The following is a 13,944-nucleotide window of genomic DNA, read 5'->3' as shown; positions in this document are numbered from 1 at the left end:
TCACCAAATTTAGTATGTATACTGGCTTAGTATGCGCGCAGAATATATATATTTTAATATGTTGCCACGCCCACTTCCGCCTCCATAATTTAGAAAAAAAACCGATTGGCAATTTTTTAACCATCGCGATCAAATTTGGCAGACTAGTAAATCTTATCTATTTCTATCAAACTACCAAATTTGATTGAAATCGGACTAGAAACATGTAAAATATACGTATGAACGTATTTAGCTACGCGATCCATAAGGGCAGAATTGGCCGTTGGCTAGCGGCGGCGCTAGAGTGCTCGTGTGTTTGTAGAGTGAGCGAGATAGCATATGGTATGAGGGCATGTTAAAACAATTTAATAGAGATCCATTTGGTTTTCGAAATTTTAAATATTTGTTTCACCTGGTGTATGGTATACCCAAGTCGGCGAGACGACTTACTTACTTCATTTTTAATAGCGCCACCAAAAACCCGTCCGTCCGTCTGTCCGTCCGTCTGGATCAAACTTCTCCTAGACCGTAAGAGCTATAGAGCTGAAATTTTGCATGTAGGCTTGTATATACTGCACAGTTTGTATATCTCGGATTCAGCCGGATCGGATAACTATATCATAAAGCTCCCATACAAACGCCAAAGTTACGACAGTGACTTTTCTCAATAACTTCGTTATTTTCTGAGCTATTGTTCTGATATTTAATATTGGCGAGTTTATTACACGTATAAACGACTATGCCAAATTTGATCAAGATCGGGTTACTATATCATATAGCTCCCATAGGAACGATCTTTCGAAAACAGTGACTTTTGTCAATAACTTCGTTACTTTTGACGCGATTGCTTTCAAATTAAACATTTGTTAGTTTAATATATCTGTAAATGACTGTGCCGAATTTGATAAAGATCGGGTAACTATATCATATAGCTCCTATAGGAACGATCGGTGGAAAACAGTGACTTTGATCAATATCTTAGTTTTTTCCTATGCTAAGATTGTAGGCCGTTCTTTCGGAAACATTAGCCTTTTTAGATAAAACGTTTTTCCACCTTGAAAAGGAAAGAGTTACCAAAAAAGTAGCAAGGGTATACAAACTTTGACGCGGTCGAAGTTAGCCACGGCCCTCTGGTTTTTATTTTTGGCCTATAAAACTGACCACTGTGCACAGCGCTCTTAAAGTTAGCTTCGTTCGCAGTTCCTATCGTTCTACTTTTGTAGCACCCCTTTTGAAAAACTCTTTACAAACAAAACAAAAGAAATTTGATTTATAGTAATATAAACGAAACCACAATCGGTTCTTTAACATTCTTATGATCACGTTTTATCATCAATTTCACAAGGCGATATTGTTTTAGAATTCGTCCTCACACACCTATAATCGAAAAGGGAGATCATTTGCTTATATTTCATCGACGTTCCAAGAGATGCGTTCTTAAAAACATCTGTATACGATATACACTGAATCGATTTTGCTCCTAGTCTGTACTATTTTGCCTATGCAAATCGGAGAGGGGCGGAAACATTTTAGTGTAAATAATACAAATATTTTGTTAACATTTAAAACCGATTTAACATTGGGACCGATTCAAAAGAGCACAGAAATTTCAGTTATGAAGTTTAACATATACGAGTATGAGTTGAACTATATTCTATTCGATTTTGTTTGACTAACATATATCAGGTTCTTTGCTTTTGAGAACTCGTTTCATTTACATATACAGTGAGTCAAAAAAGTATTGGCACACTTGAAAAATCCAACTTCTAAGAGCTGTAACTTTTTTGTTAACACAGCTATATGTAAATGAAAAATTACATTTATTAAACTTATATATCATATTTAATCTTGAACAAAAAAAATATTTCAGCTTTGGTTCATTTGCGAAATACAAAAATGTAAATATAGGCACAAATTTTCATCAAAAAAGTTTTGGCACATAATCGATTTCTTGCGCTTCTGATGCTTGAACATCAATGCTGGAATCAGTACGAAATCATTTTACCCAAATTTCAGTACTACAAGCAATCGTTTGTAGACAAATTTACTCTCGGTGATTCTCACCTGTTCATGTAAATACAACCGAAATGTTTGCACATCCGCAAAAATGCATTTCGTGGTAAAAAGAATCTCTAAAACTTGTTGTCAATAAAAGTTCTTATAATTCTTTGTTGTACATTTTGCTGTCGATCGTGTCAAACGTCTTGAAAGGAATGCAGGCAATAAAGGTACAGATTAGGAAATTGGGTTCATAGTTTCGTCGATCGACACATTTTAATTCTTTATGAAAGCTAAACTACATTTGTAATTTAATATTCTGAAAGTTCTGTTATTGTACCAATTTAAAGATGTTAATTTAGTTTCAAATCTGACTAAGAAATTTCCGTCCTGTTTCCCTCCAGGGAGCAGCAAAAAGTTCTAACTAAACCTTTTATATTCCAATATTATCCCCTTTAAAAAAAATAGCAGTTGGCAAAATTACATTTTTTATAAATTTTTTTGGGTGAATCGACTAAAATAGCCGACGTTTTTTTAAGCGCCTTAATTACACTTGGGACTTAATTATTTTACTTCATGAAAGTATTAAGAATCTTTGAGAATCAATTTGACGATCGTAGAACTTGCCATATATTTTTTCTATGGACATTTGTCAAATTCTAAGGCTCACACCTATTGAGTCCATGAGTGTATGTCTATTAAATTCGCCTCATTGCAAATGCTATCTCGCTCACCCTCACACAAACATACGAGCACTGCACTCTAGCGGCGCCACTAGCCTACGACCAACTCCGTCCTTTTGGACCGCCTACTAAAATTCTCGTATACGTACAGTGGTGCCCATAGACTTAAGCCACTGCCACTACCATAAACTGTTTTCATCATAACTTTGTTAAACATAATTTTTTCGCGCTTTTACATTTTGTAGCAATATTTTTTAAGCAGCGGATCACAGAAAAAAATTATCAGTAGGAATTCGAGAGTTTGCAAAAAATGACGAAATGTCAAAAAGAAGTTTTCCGCCCCAGCTCACATACTTAAGCCACCTTAAGCTAAAACCGTCAAACCTGTTTTTTGTTTTCGGGGAAAGTTGTGTTATTTGTTTTCTACACTAAAACATTGAATACTAAATAAGTTTCCCAAAACAATTTTACCGCTATGACAAAAAAATAAAAATAGAAATCCGGCCGAAAGCAAGCTAATATGGGAATATTATGAAAAAAAAACACAATTATTCTACAAATTTGTAAGACTTTACATTTTTCGAGTGCAAAAGGCCAAATGGCATTGCATTTTATAAGAAACATGCAACCTGGGAAAATATTCCACGTGAAAAGCCCAGAAAAACCACTTTAAACAACGATAGACGGATTGCCAAAATCAGTTAAGCCGATACTTTTTTGATTTCGACGCAAATCAGAGGTCAAATGGTGGATGACTATGGCTGGAATGTGTCATCTCAGACCATAACATGATGGTCACTTGACGGGAAATTCATTTTACTTTCATACGTTAATAAAGAAAAGAAAAAAGTAATGTGCGCGAAATAAGTAAGTGGGACACTACTAATACCAACTGAACCGATAAAGATATTAAAATAAAATACATTTATTTTTAAACTTCTTAAATTTATGAATTTATTTCAGCCGAAATAAGTAACTGGGACAAATTGTAATTTGTGTCCTAATTTTAAAATGAAAAATAAAAAACCAACTGAAACAACTTTAAACGATTGAATAGCCCTCTCCTCTGTTTCTTACCAATCGCAGTATACGAGCTGCCATTTAATTAAGCGTGTTTTGGAGCATTTGGTTGTTCAATTTGTCCGATTCTTGAAAAATGGCTTCTTATAAGCCCTTTATATTTGGAAATTGCTTTCTGTGGGTATATAAGTCTAGTCTGCTTGTTGACCAGTCTAAAATAAGAATTTGAGAGACTTTTAAATAAGCTTTTGTGAGTTTTGTTTTATGATTGGGTTCATTATCACGCTAGAAAATGTATGTATCCTCTCCAAATTGCACAAAAACGATCTCGGACAACTCAACATAGTTTTATGCATTTATTTTATGCGTTATAAAACACTTTAGAGTCCTCTCAATAAGCGGGAATTCCGTCCATATAATCATATACAAATTTCTGGACACATGGACTTGTTTTAGGGCGCGCAAATCGTGAATTTAATAGCGATACCCCTCGGGTTTATTTAAATTCAACATTTTTGGTTACTAAAAACAATATTTTTCTACACAGTTCAAACTGAGAGTACAAACATTGTATTTGTTGGCAACATGTAAACGAGTGGCTTTATGCCTAAGCAATAGCTCCGGTTGCATGAGTTTTTTTCTATATAAAGCATTATATGATCACTGCAGGATTTATGCACGCATCTCGTGAATGTCGATAGAGAAAAATTACTTCCTATTTGGGATGCGCTGATATTTTATTTGATCGCTAGATTTCATATTCAGTTGTCACTCAATATTAGGCTATCAGAACGGGAATATCTTTCATAATTTTCCCGGTCTTTAAGTCATTTTTGACTGTGTTTTTATTTTCGCCAACATGTTCTGCAATTTTGCTAATTGAGATCTCCACATCACACAGTGCCACAAATCTTCCACGCTCTCCATCGGATAAGAGTGCGAAACTTCGCGTTTTTGAAGTGAAAACTTCTTTAGAATCGTTGGGAGTGATTTCAGACTCGATGAAACGAAAAACCGACCACTAAACAGAGACACATATAGATCTTATAGTATTTAGCCTGCGAGAGAATGAGATGCAAATATATAAAAAGCATTATGAAAAACTTCGACCAAGCTGGGAGTCGAACCCCGGCCGCCCGATCGCCAAGCGAGCACACTAACAACAGAGCCACGTCGACACTTTGTAAATTGCCGTCGAGTTCTGTACTTAGTGTGCTCGCTGCGAGAGAATGAGATGCAAATATATAAAAAGCATTATAAATAAAAAGCATTATGAAAAACTTCGACCAAGCTGGGAGTCGAACCCCGGCCGCCCGATCGCCAAGCGAGCACACTAACAACAGAGCCACGTCGACACTTTGTAAATTGTCGTCGAGTTGTGTAGTTAGTGTGCTCGCGTGTCTCTAAAAAGAGACATAACGACAATGCGAAAATGAGATGCGTGCTTAACTACAGAACTCGACGGCAATTTAGAAAGTGTCGACGTGGCTCTGTTATTAGTGTGCTCGCTTGGCGATCGGGCGGCCGGGGTTCGACTCCCAGCTTGGTCGAAGTTTTTTTTATAATGCTTTTTATTCATAATGCTTTTTATATATTTATATATTTTTTTGTGATACATTTTTATTTACTTTTTATTTACTTTTTATACCCTTGCAGAGGGTATTGTAAAATTGGTCAGATGTTCGTAACGCACAGAAGGAGGCGTTGACGACCCCATAAAGTATATAAATTCTTGATCAGCATGAGAAGCTGAGTTGATATAGCCATGTCCGCAAAATGTTTTCTTCTAGACCTATATGATATAGTGGTCCGATCCTAAGGATTTTCATACTTTATCTTACCCGGGTAATAAAAAACCCAAAAAAAGATTTCATCCCGATAGCTCTTAAGACGGCTGAGTAAAACGCATACGCACAGACGGACGGACAGATGGACATGGCTATATCAACTCAGCTTCTCAGGTCGTAAACGCCTCCTTCTGTGCGTTACGAACTTCTGACCAATTTTACAATACCCTCTGCAAGGGTATAAAAAGTAAAAAGTAAATAAAAATGTATCACAAAATATATAATGAATGAATGCACAGCAACTAGAATCACTGTCTGTTCAGCTCTCTAAAGTGGGAAAAATATGTGCATGCGAAACCAGATTGAGCAATGGAAAAACAGTTTTAATTGTGGCAATTTATATTTCACCGAATCAATCAATAAATAGCATCACGGAATTCATTCATGAAAATTTAATAAAGTATACACCAGAAGTATCGCGGATACTTAGAAAAGATTACGATAAAGTTCCAATGATTTTAAGTGGCGATTTTAACGTAAATTTTGCATTGGACACAGCGGTTCCTTTAATTGACTTTCTCAATACAACATTCAGTTTAAAAATGTGTAACAATCGCACTGAATCAACAACACGATCAAAAACAACAATTGACGCGGTATTTCAAAGATATGTTGACAACATCGAAACCAAAGCATTTGTATCATATTTTAGCTATCATAAGCCACTCGTATCATTTGTTGAAATTGAAAACATTGAGGATGAATAATAATAATAAAAATGAAGAAAATAATAAAATGAAGAAAATAAAAAATATGACCTTTATAGCAATATTATAATGAACCTATAATTATCCCGCTCCTAATGCTGCTTTCGTCTCATTCTCTCTCAGTTTGTTTTACGGAAGGTTTCACTTCTACCGTGTCTAGCCGTTAGACGCCCTCTTTTTTTCATTAAAAAAACAGTTACGAATGGCAACATACTTATATAATAAAACCTGAAAATAACTTTTTTTTTTCGTTAATTTAAAAGATTAAAAAAAAAATTTGTTATTCAAAGTACCGATTTCATGTGTTTATCTAACCACAAATGACAGCAAAGCAATCTGTCCCATTTACTTATTTCGTTCGCAAAACTCAACATTGGCTTCTAAAAATTAATGTATTTGGATAATCCTGTAAAACTTTTTCACAAATTTTTGGTCATCGCTGAAGAACAATGCAACTAAAATATAGAAGGAAAAGAGAAAACGAAAAACTGCATATTTTGGACAAAATAATGTGATAAGTCTTTGTCCCACTTACTTATTGCGTGCACCTTATATATATACAATTGACATGATATAGTTTAATCTTATACAATAATGAAAATTTTGTGCAATACAATAGTTTTTATTTTCTACATTTTGGCCACTTTTTTGTGTGTCATGTTCTACGCACTCCAAATACCTTGATAGCGATTGCGTGAAAAAAATCTATAATTTCTTAATACTTTTTCGACTACGTAAGATCCTTATTTCTTTCCTATATTGTATTGGCATTATCATAGATTGTTGTAGTATGCTTCATTGTACGGCTGCACTTTCTTCTGGTTTGTATTGCTTCTTAACGAATCGTTTTTAAACTTTCCGGCTTCTCAGGACATTCGATTTCTTCTAATTTCTTTCTTAACTGATCAAAAACCTCACCTTTTTGCTCAATTCCAAACAGCATCTTACTTGGCTGTTGCTTTTGCTGCTGCAATGTCTTATTAAAAGAAAATTCCACTGTTTCAATTACAGAGTCCCAATACAGACCTCTCTCTATTCATTATCATTGGGCCTATGCTTCTATTCAATCGTTCAACTTGCTCATTTGCTTGAGGAGAGCCTATTCCTATCTTAAAATGTTTTTTATTACATTCAGTCATAAATAGTTCAAGCCCACTAGATGTAAAATAATCCAACAATCTAACAAACTTAGTAAATCCGGTCTGTAATGATCTATATGTATTAGTTCAAATGGCTCATCTCCTTTTGGTATGCTGCATAGTGCTCATATTTTTCATAAATAATTGCTAAAGCTTCTAATTCGTTGATCGCTTAGAAAAATAAAATACTGGATGCAACTTACCGGCAACTTTCTTTTGCATTAGAGCAGCCCCGAAATCAAGTTTACTTGCATCACAATGCAACTATGTCTCATGCGTATAATCAAAAATTGCTAGTAATCGAAATTGCTTGCACTAGCTTTTCTTTAAGAGTTAAAAAACAATCTTGCTCTGCCTTTCCAAACTAAAAAGGAGTATCCTTCCTAAGAAGGGCTTAGCTATTGTCGAAAAATCCTTAATAAATCTTCGGAAGTATGAACATAACCCTAGAAAACTTTGCCCTTTTTGTACCTTTTCTTGCCTTGGGAAATTCTTCTTGACTGCTTCTATTCCACTATCAGCAGCTTTCATACCGTCACTCGAGACATTGAATTCGAAATCTTTGACTTTCGATTGTAAAAATTCACACTTGTCTAACCGTAACTGCAACTTATTTTGTACCAATCTTGCAAAAACTTCTTTCAAAACTTTTAGATGCTTCTCCATATCTAGGACTTGTCCATATTTAATTTTTATTTTCTCATCAAATCGGCAAAAATGTTATTTACAAAACGTTGGAAAACAGCTGGTGCAGTTTCCAGCCCTAATGGCATTCGTAAAAATTCGAACTGACCTAAAGGCGTAACAAATTACATATATTTCACTGAATCCTTGTTCATAAAGACATGAAAGTACCCATTTTTCAAACCTAACTTCGTAAAAACTGTTTTATTACCGAACTTATCTAGCAAGTCATCGATTAAGGGCAACAGGTAATTATTTTTCAATGTAATTTTATCTTTTCACCAGTACTTAACGATTGATTTATAACTATATCTTTACATAACTTTCGTTCTTTAACACTATCATCAACAGGACATAGCGATCGAAATTTATTTACTTTACAATGAAGTAAGTAAGTCGTCTCGACATAGTTATACCATACACCAGTAAAAAAAAATATTTAAAATTTATAATAACTAATTTACGTATTTTTTAAAAATTCAGTTCGCAGCTGTATATTTGATGTCGTGTGACCGCTCTTTTGGAGCATTTTTCTCAACATATAAAAACAGGAGGCACTACATTTTTTTACGGTCGATAGTACTCTAAAAATACTTTCAAAAACTCTTGCTGATTAATTGCAAAAAAAAAAGGATTTTCTTTGATTTATTGCACATTTGCATTTTGCATGAAACCATCGTGATAACTAATGATGCAGTTCGATTCGCAGGTCCCGAAATAGGGTGAAAACATCGAATTTTGTTATGTCTTTTTTTCGACTATCACAGTGCATTTAACCAATTTTTACCGCGAAATTTAAATTTCCTTTTTTTATTGCTACACGAAAAAGAGAGTTAATAGTTAGTAAAGCTATAAAGTGTGGTTTAAGTAGAGTTAAGTTTTTAAAGTTTCTTAAATTTGTATTTTAAAAATTTTCCGCGTAACAAAATTTTTTTTTTGCTCCTGTAAGTATTAGCCAAAACCAATGCGGCAGTCATGGAACTCATTGAACTTGCAAAATATGCCCTACAAATGTATGGAAAATGTTTGGGTCTGGCCACACCCAGGTGTGTAAAGGAAATTTTCTATTTGCGACTTACGTCCTCTTCCAGAACCTTTTTGTTTTTTTTTTCTTTTTGGCATCAATAAAAAATTTAATTTGTTACAATATTTAAAGTAAAAAAGCTATTAATATATTAGGTATGATTTAAACGCAATTTACACAAATTCAAAGAGGCGTTTCTTTGTTATCATGCATATTATCATGCACTGTGGATATGGTTCCAAAATAAGTAAAATTCGAACCAAAAAGTATGCTATAGGGATTCGAAGAATTTGCAACTTGTTAATTTTAAAGCATTATTGTAATTTTATGCATCTAACAAATTGTTTATAAGTAATGTTGGCAACCAACAGCTATTTTTCTTAAACAAGAAATTCTACAATTCGTTAAAAATGTCGAAAAACAATTTTTAACTTTATATAGTATACTTTTGGGTGCCTATTTTTCAACCCTAGATCCCCTAATTTCACAAAATCTGGACGTGATGAACAAAAACTGAGTAAGCAGTCAGAATCAGCGTACCCGAATTAGTTAAAAACACCTCTCAGGTTAACGTCACCAAAAATCATGTCGGCCTGTGTTTTTAAATTTTCTATATATTTTTATATATTTTTGCCTTTTGTTTCTTTTGGTTTTTCAATGGCTTGTTTTCTACCTACTTGCAAGCATTCTGATCGTTTTGATGATCAGTATAGAGCAATATCTTTTTGGCTCTCCGATAATCTAATTATCGCAGCACTTAAAATGTGCTGGCCTCAATGGCCGCGACTACGACAAATTTTCTGCTTTGTATATGTCTAAGCCTGAACTTGGCTTAATGCGCTGGACTTGCCCATCTTGTGCCAGCCAGCAGCTTGATTTTAGCCGTATGTATAGGGATCTTCGTTTAAAGTTTCTTTCTTTAAACAAACTGGCCAAACAGCTGTCTAACGAGTGTGACTCTAGCGTACATTTATTGTCGCAATTCAAGTTTGTTCCACCTTCTGAGAAGTTGCCCAAGAAATGTACCCTTGAGCTGCCTCGTAAGCAGTCGCCAGCACATCGTCTCCCATTTTAATTTCGCCTACACCATCTTCTTGTCCCTCTTTATGCTCTTCTTTTCAGATTGAAGTACCCATTACAAGCCCTGGTGTACCTCAATCTATCCCTCACAGGAACTCTGATCAATCACAGGATCATGCTGGCTCTCAATCACTTGCGGATCCCAATGCTCCTCCGCCTCCACTAACTGTAGTGCCTCATCGTAAACAATTATTTATCTCCATCTTCCATCTTCCTAATTTATCTTCTGCTTCAAATAACTAATAACGTCTAGTCTTTGCATTCATTATCAAAATGTAAGAGGACTTCTTACCAAGCTCTTGTTATGTGATAGCCAAACCTTTTCGGCTGACATATTAGCTTTGTCTGAAACTTGGCTTAACTCCTCTGTTTTGGATAATTAAATTCTTTCTAATAACTTTATTTCTTATAGGCTTGATCGTGTTGGTCGTCGTGGCGGTGGAGTACTCATCGCTGTCAACTCGAATCTGTGTGCAAGTGTTGTGTCGATTGATCTGCCCTTAGGTGTTGAGTTTTTTTGCGCCAATGTTACATGTTCTATTTTTAGCTTATTCTTGTTTCCTTCTTATATTCCTCCGACTTCCCAAGTAATGACCTGCATGCGCCATGCTGATGCTCTGCAAACCATTTTTAGTCGTCTTAAAGGTCTTAATTACCTTATAGTTTTAGGTGATTTCAACTTGCCTAATATTTCTTGGCTTGTTGATGATAATCTATCTTTCTTAATTCCTTCATGTCAACATGTTTTTCTTGATAGCCTACTTGAATGTCCGCTATAACAATTCTTTACTTAACTCTTTTAAAAAAAAACCCTTGATCTTATTTTTGTCTCGGATCCCACTGTTATTTCCGGTTGGGTGTGTTTATTTGATATTCTTCTTATTGTTGTTATATGGTAAAAGAGGATAATTTGTTTTCAAAACAAACTAGCAGCTGTGCCTTACGCAACCAGAGCAGAGGCGGTGCTCGATTCGTATATCCAGTTTGGTGGCAGAACGCTCCTTGTCTTGTAGTAGCAGGCTAGACGGTGAATTCTGGATTCGACCCAAATCAAACGAAACTTGCCGTCCTTGTCCTTGTGTTCCAATTGGTTGAGGATGACAACAGCCTTCTTGATCATGTGTTACAGATCTTCTGGGATATCGGATTTGTTGCCATTCACGAAACGCACCTGTGCAATACCATGGGAGTCACGCAGGATGATACCAATTTTGAAAGGGGTCAAACCTTTCTTGCCCAACTTCTTAATCTGCCTCTTAACATCTTCAGAGTTCAGCTTCAGCCATGATGGCACTGTGCGACGATAAGGTAGAGCGGATTGCGAAATACCCTTGCCAGGAGCGTGCTTACGACCCATCTTAATAGCCTGATTTTTGACATGAAAAGTTTTCGGTATCTAACACACAGCCCCTTGTGAATCCTGAATATCCTTAACACCCTACAATTGAAGTTATTATTTCTTCCAATTCCGTTACTAATTTATTGAATAACATTAATTGAGAATAACACTAATTCATTAAATAACGACATCAGTTTCTCGTCGTAGATGTTTTCGTAAAATTTCAAATTTCAATCTTCTTAACAACCTAATTTCCTTTTTTGATTGGTCATTTCTATTTTAGTGCTGTAGAGACATTCTCATAAGAAACGCATTTATCAATTAGACAATTAAAAGCGAAGTAGCAATCATATAGATTGTGACTTGAATTTTTTCTACTTCGCTTTTAATTGTCTAATTGATAAATGCGTTTCTTATGAGAATGTCTCTACCGTCTCTCCAGTACGCCGGTCTGGCTCACCCGTAGGCTATCTAGTCCCCTAAATCTAATTTATCAATTAGACAATTAAAAGCGAAGTAGCAATCATATAGATTGTGCCTTGAATTTTTTCTACTTCGCTTTTAATTGTCTAATTGATAAATGCGTTTCTTATGAGGGTCACCCGTAGGGTATCTAATCCCCGCAACATTAAGTAGAAATTTGACTATGCAATTTATTGTATAGCGAAATCTCAATTCTTTTAAATACTCAATGCTACAATAATTATATCGTGCGCGTAGGGTTGAATTCTATCAAAACCTCAAACGATTTTACAACTTTGTTAATTCTAAACGACGCTCTATCCTACTGCGTTCCACCTTCAGACTTAATGACTCAATGCTTGCTAAATTCTTTTAGTCGACCTTTTCTACTACTGCTTCACCTCCCACATCCTATGCCTCCGCAATCCCACATTTAAATTGTGTGTTTTTTCTAGTATAACTGAAGACTCTATTATCTCTAGCTTATCATTTGTGAGGTCTTCCTTCGTACCCGAGCCTGATAAAATTCCTAGCTGCATCCTTAAAATATTTCGATTCTATGCTTTTTACGAAACTTTTCAATATGGGCTTTTCCCCGATACTATTGCCTTGGGTAATATCGTATATTATTGGCAAAACCCAAAAGGTTTCTTGTTGTTCCTCATTATCTAAAACCGTTCAAGTTACCTCAGGTGTCCCCTAATCCAGTCATCTGGGCCCACTGTTATTAATGGTTTGCGCTTGACCTAGGCTCATTCACGCGTGCTCATGTTTGCAGACGACGTCAAGATTTGTTATTCCTATAATGATTCCAACAGTACTGGCAAGCAGATCTCGATACATTCTGTGATTAATAAATTACATCTTAATGCCTCAAAGTGCTCTTTTATGACATTCAGTCGTTTGTCTCCGTTTCTAGCACATTACTCTATCAAGTCTGTTCTATTAGATTGTGTACCATCATTCAAAGACTTAAGCGTTATGTTTGACCCAAAACTTTCATTTAATTTTCACATTTCTTCAATTGTCAATAAAGCATGCAGTCTTCTTGGCTTCATTAAACGTTGGGCCAAAGAATTTAATCATCCCTAGGTAACAAAGGTTTTATACTCTTCGTTAGTTCGCCATACTCTAGAATATACTCGCCAGTGTGGAACCCTTAATATGACGTTCACCAGCGTAGCGTAGTATCGGTTCAAAAGCAATTCCATAAATTCGGGTTACGAGGTCTTAATTTTTTTTTTTTTTTTTTTAACGTTTAATATATATTTGTTAAATCTACTCTTAAATTAGAGCCTAACAACAAGTTTGAGATATTTTTCTTAGACTAGTACTTAAGATAAATCCTGGGGATATTGCAGGCGGCCCTAATCACTTGTTATTGTCGTTTCGTATATACCACGGGGCCCCCGTGATTGATCTTAAAATCTTCGACTGCGCTCGTTTGTATAATATCGACATTGCTGGTACTTGCATTTCCCCATAGTACGGCTCCGTAAGTCCAGATGGGTTTCAGTACGGAGTTGTATAGGAGGACTTTATACTCCAGACGTAGAGGGGACCTAGCATTGATGATCCAATGTAGGCTACTCGCTTTCAGTTTAAGCTGTGACTTTTTTGGTTCGATGAACATCAGACCCTCCAGCCAAACTCTATCAAAAGCCTGGGCAACGTCGAGGAAGACAGCCGCACAGTATTCTTTTAGTTCGAATGCTGTTCGTATTTCGGATGTTATGCGATTGACTTGTTCAATTGTACCATGTTTTTCGCGGAAGCCAAACTGGTGTGAAGGGATTGTGTTCTCCGATGCCAGAAATGAGTTTAGGCGGATCTGCAGGACCTTTTCAAAAAGCTTCGAAAGACATGGCAGCAAACTAATTGGCCTATAGGATGATGGCTGGGTTTTGTCCTTTCCCACTTTAGGAATCATGATGATAGTGGACTTTTTCCATGTTCTTGGGAAGTAGCCAATTTTTATTATA

The 13,944-nt window shown here is 35.6% G+C and overlaps 1 protein-coding gene and 1 pseudogene across 1 annotated transcript in view; both read right to left on the bottom strand.

Annotated features, from left to right (window-relative positions):
- LOC6648652 (tyrosine-protein phosphatase 69D) overlaps positions 1–13,944 on the bottom strand; it is a 227,419-nt gene that overhangs the window by 138,111 nt on the left and 75,364 nt on the right. The window lies entirely within an intron of this gene.
- LOC26529993 lies at positions 11,008–11,536 on the bottom strand (annotated as a pseudogene).

Source organism: Drosophila willistoni, assembly GCF_018902025.1.
Source record: "Drosophila willistoni isolate 14030-0811.24 chromosome XR unlocalized genomic scaffold, UCI_dwil_1.1 Seg106, whole genome shotgun sequence".
Taxonomy (NCBI): Eukaryota; Metazoa; Arthropoda; class Insecta; order Diptera; family Drosophilidae; genus Drosophila; species Drosophila willistoni.
This window is presented reverse-complemented; position numbering and strand designations above follow the sequence as displayed.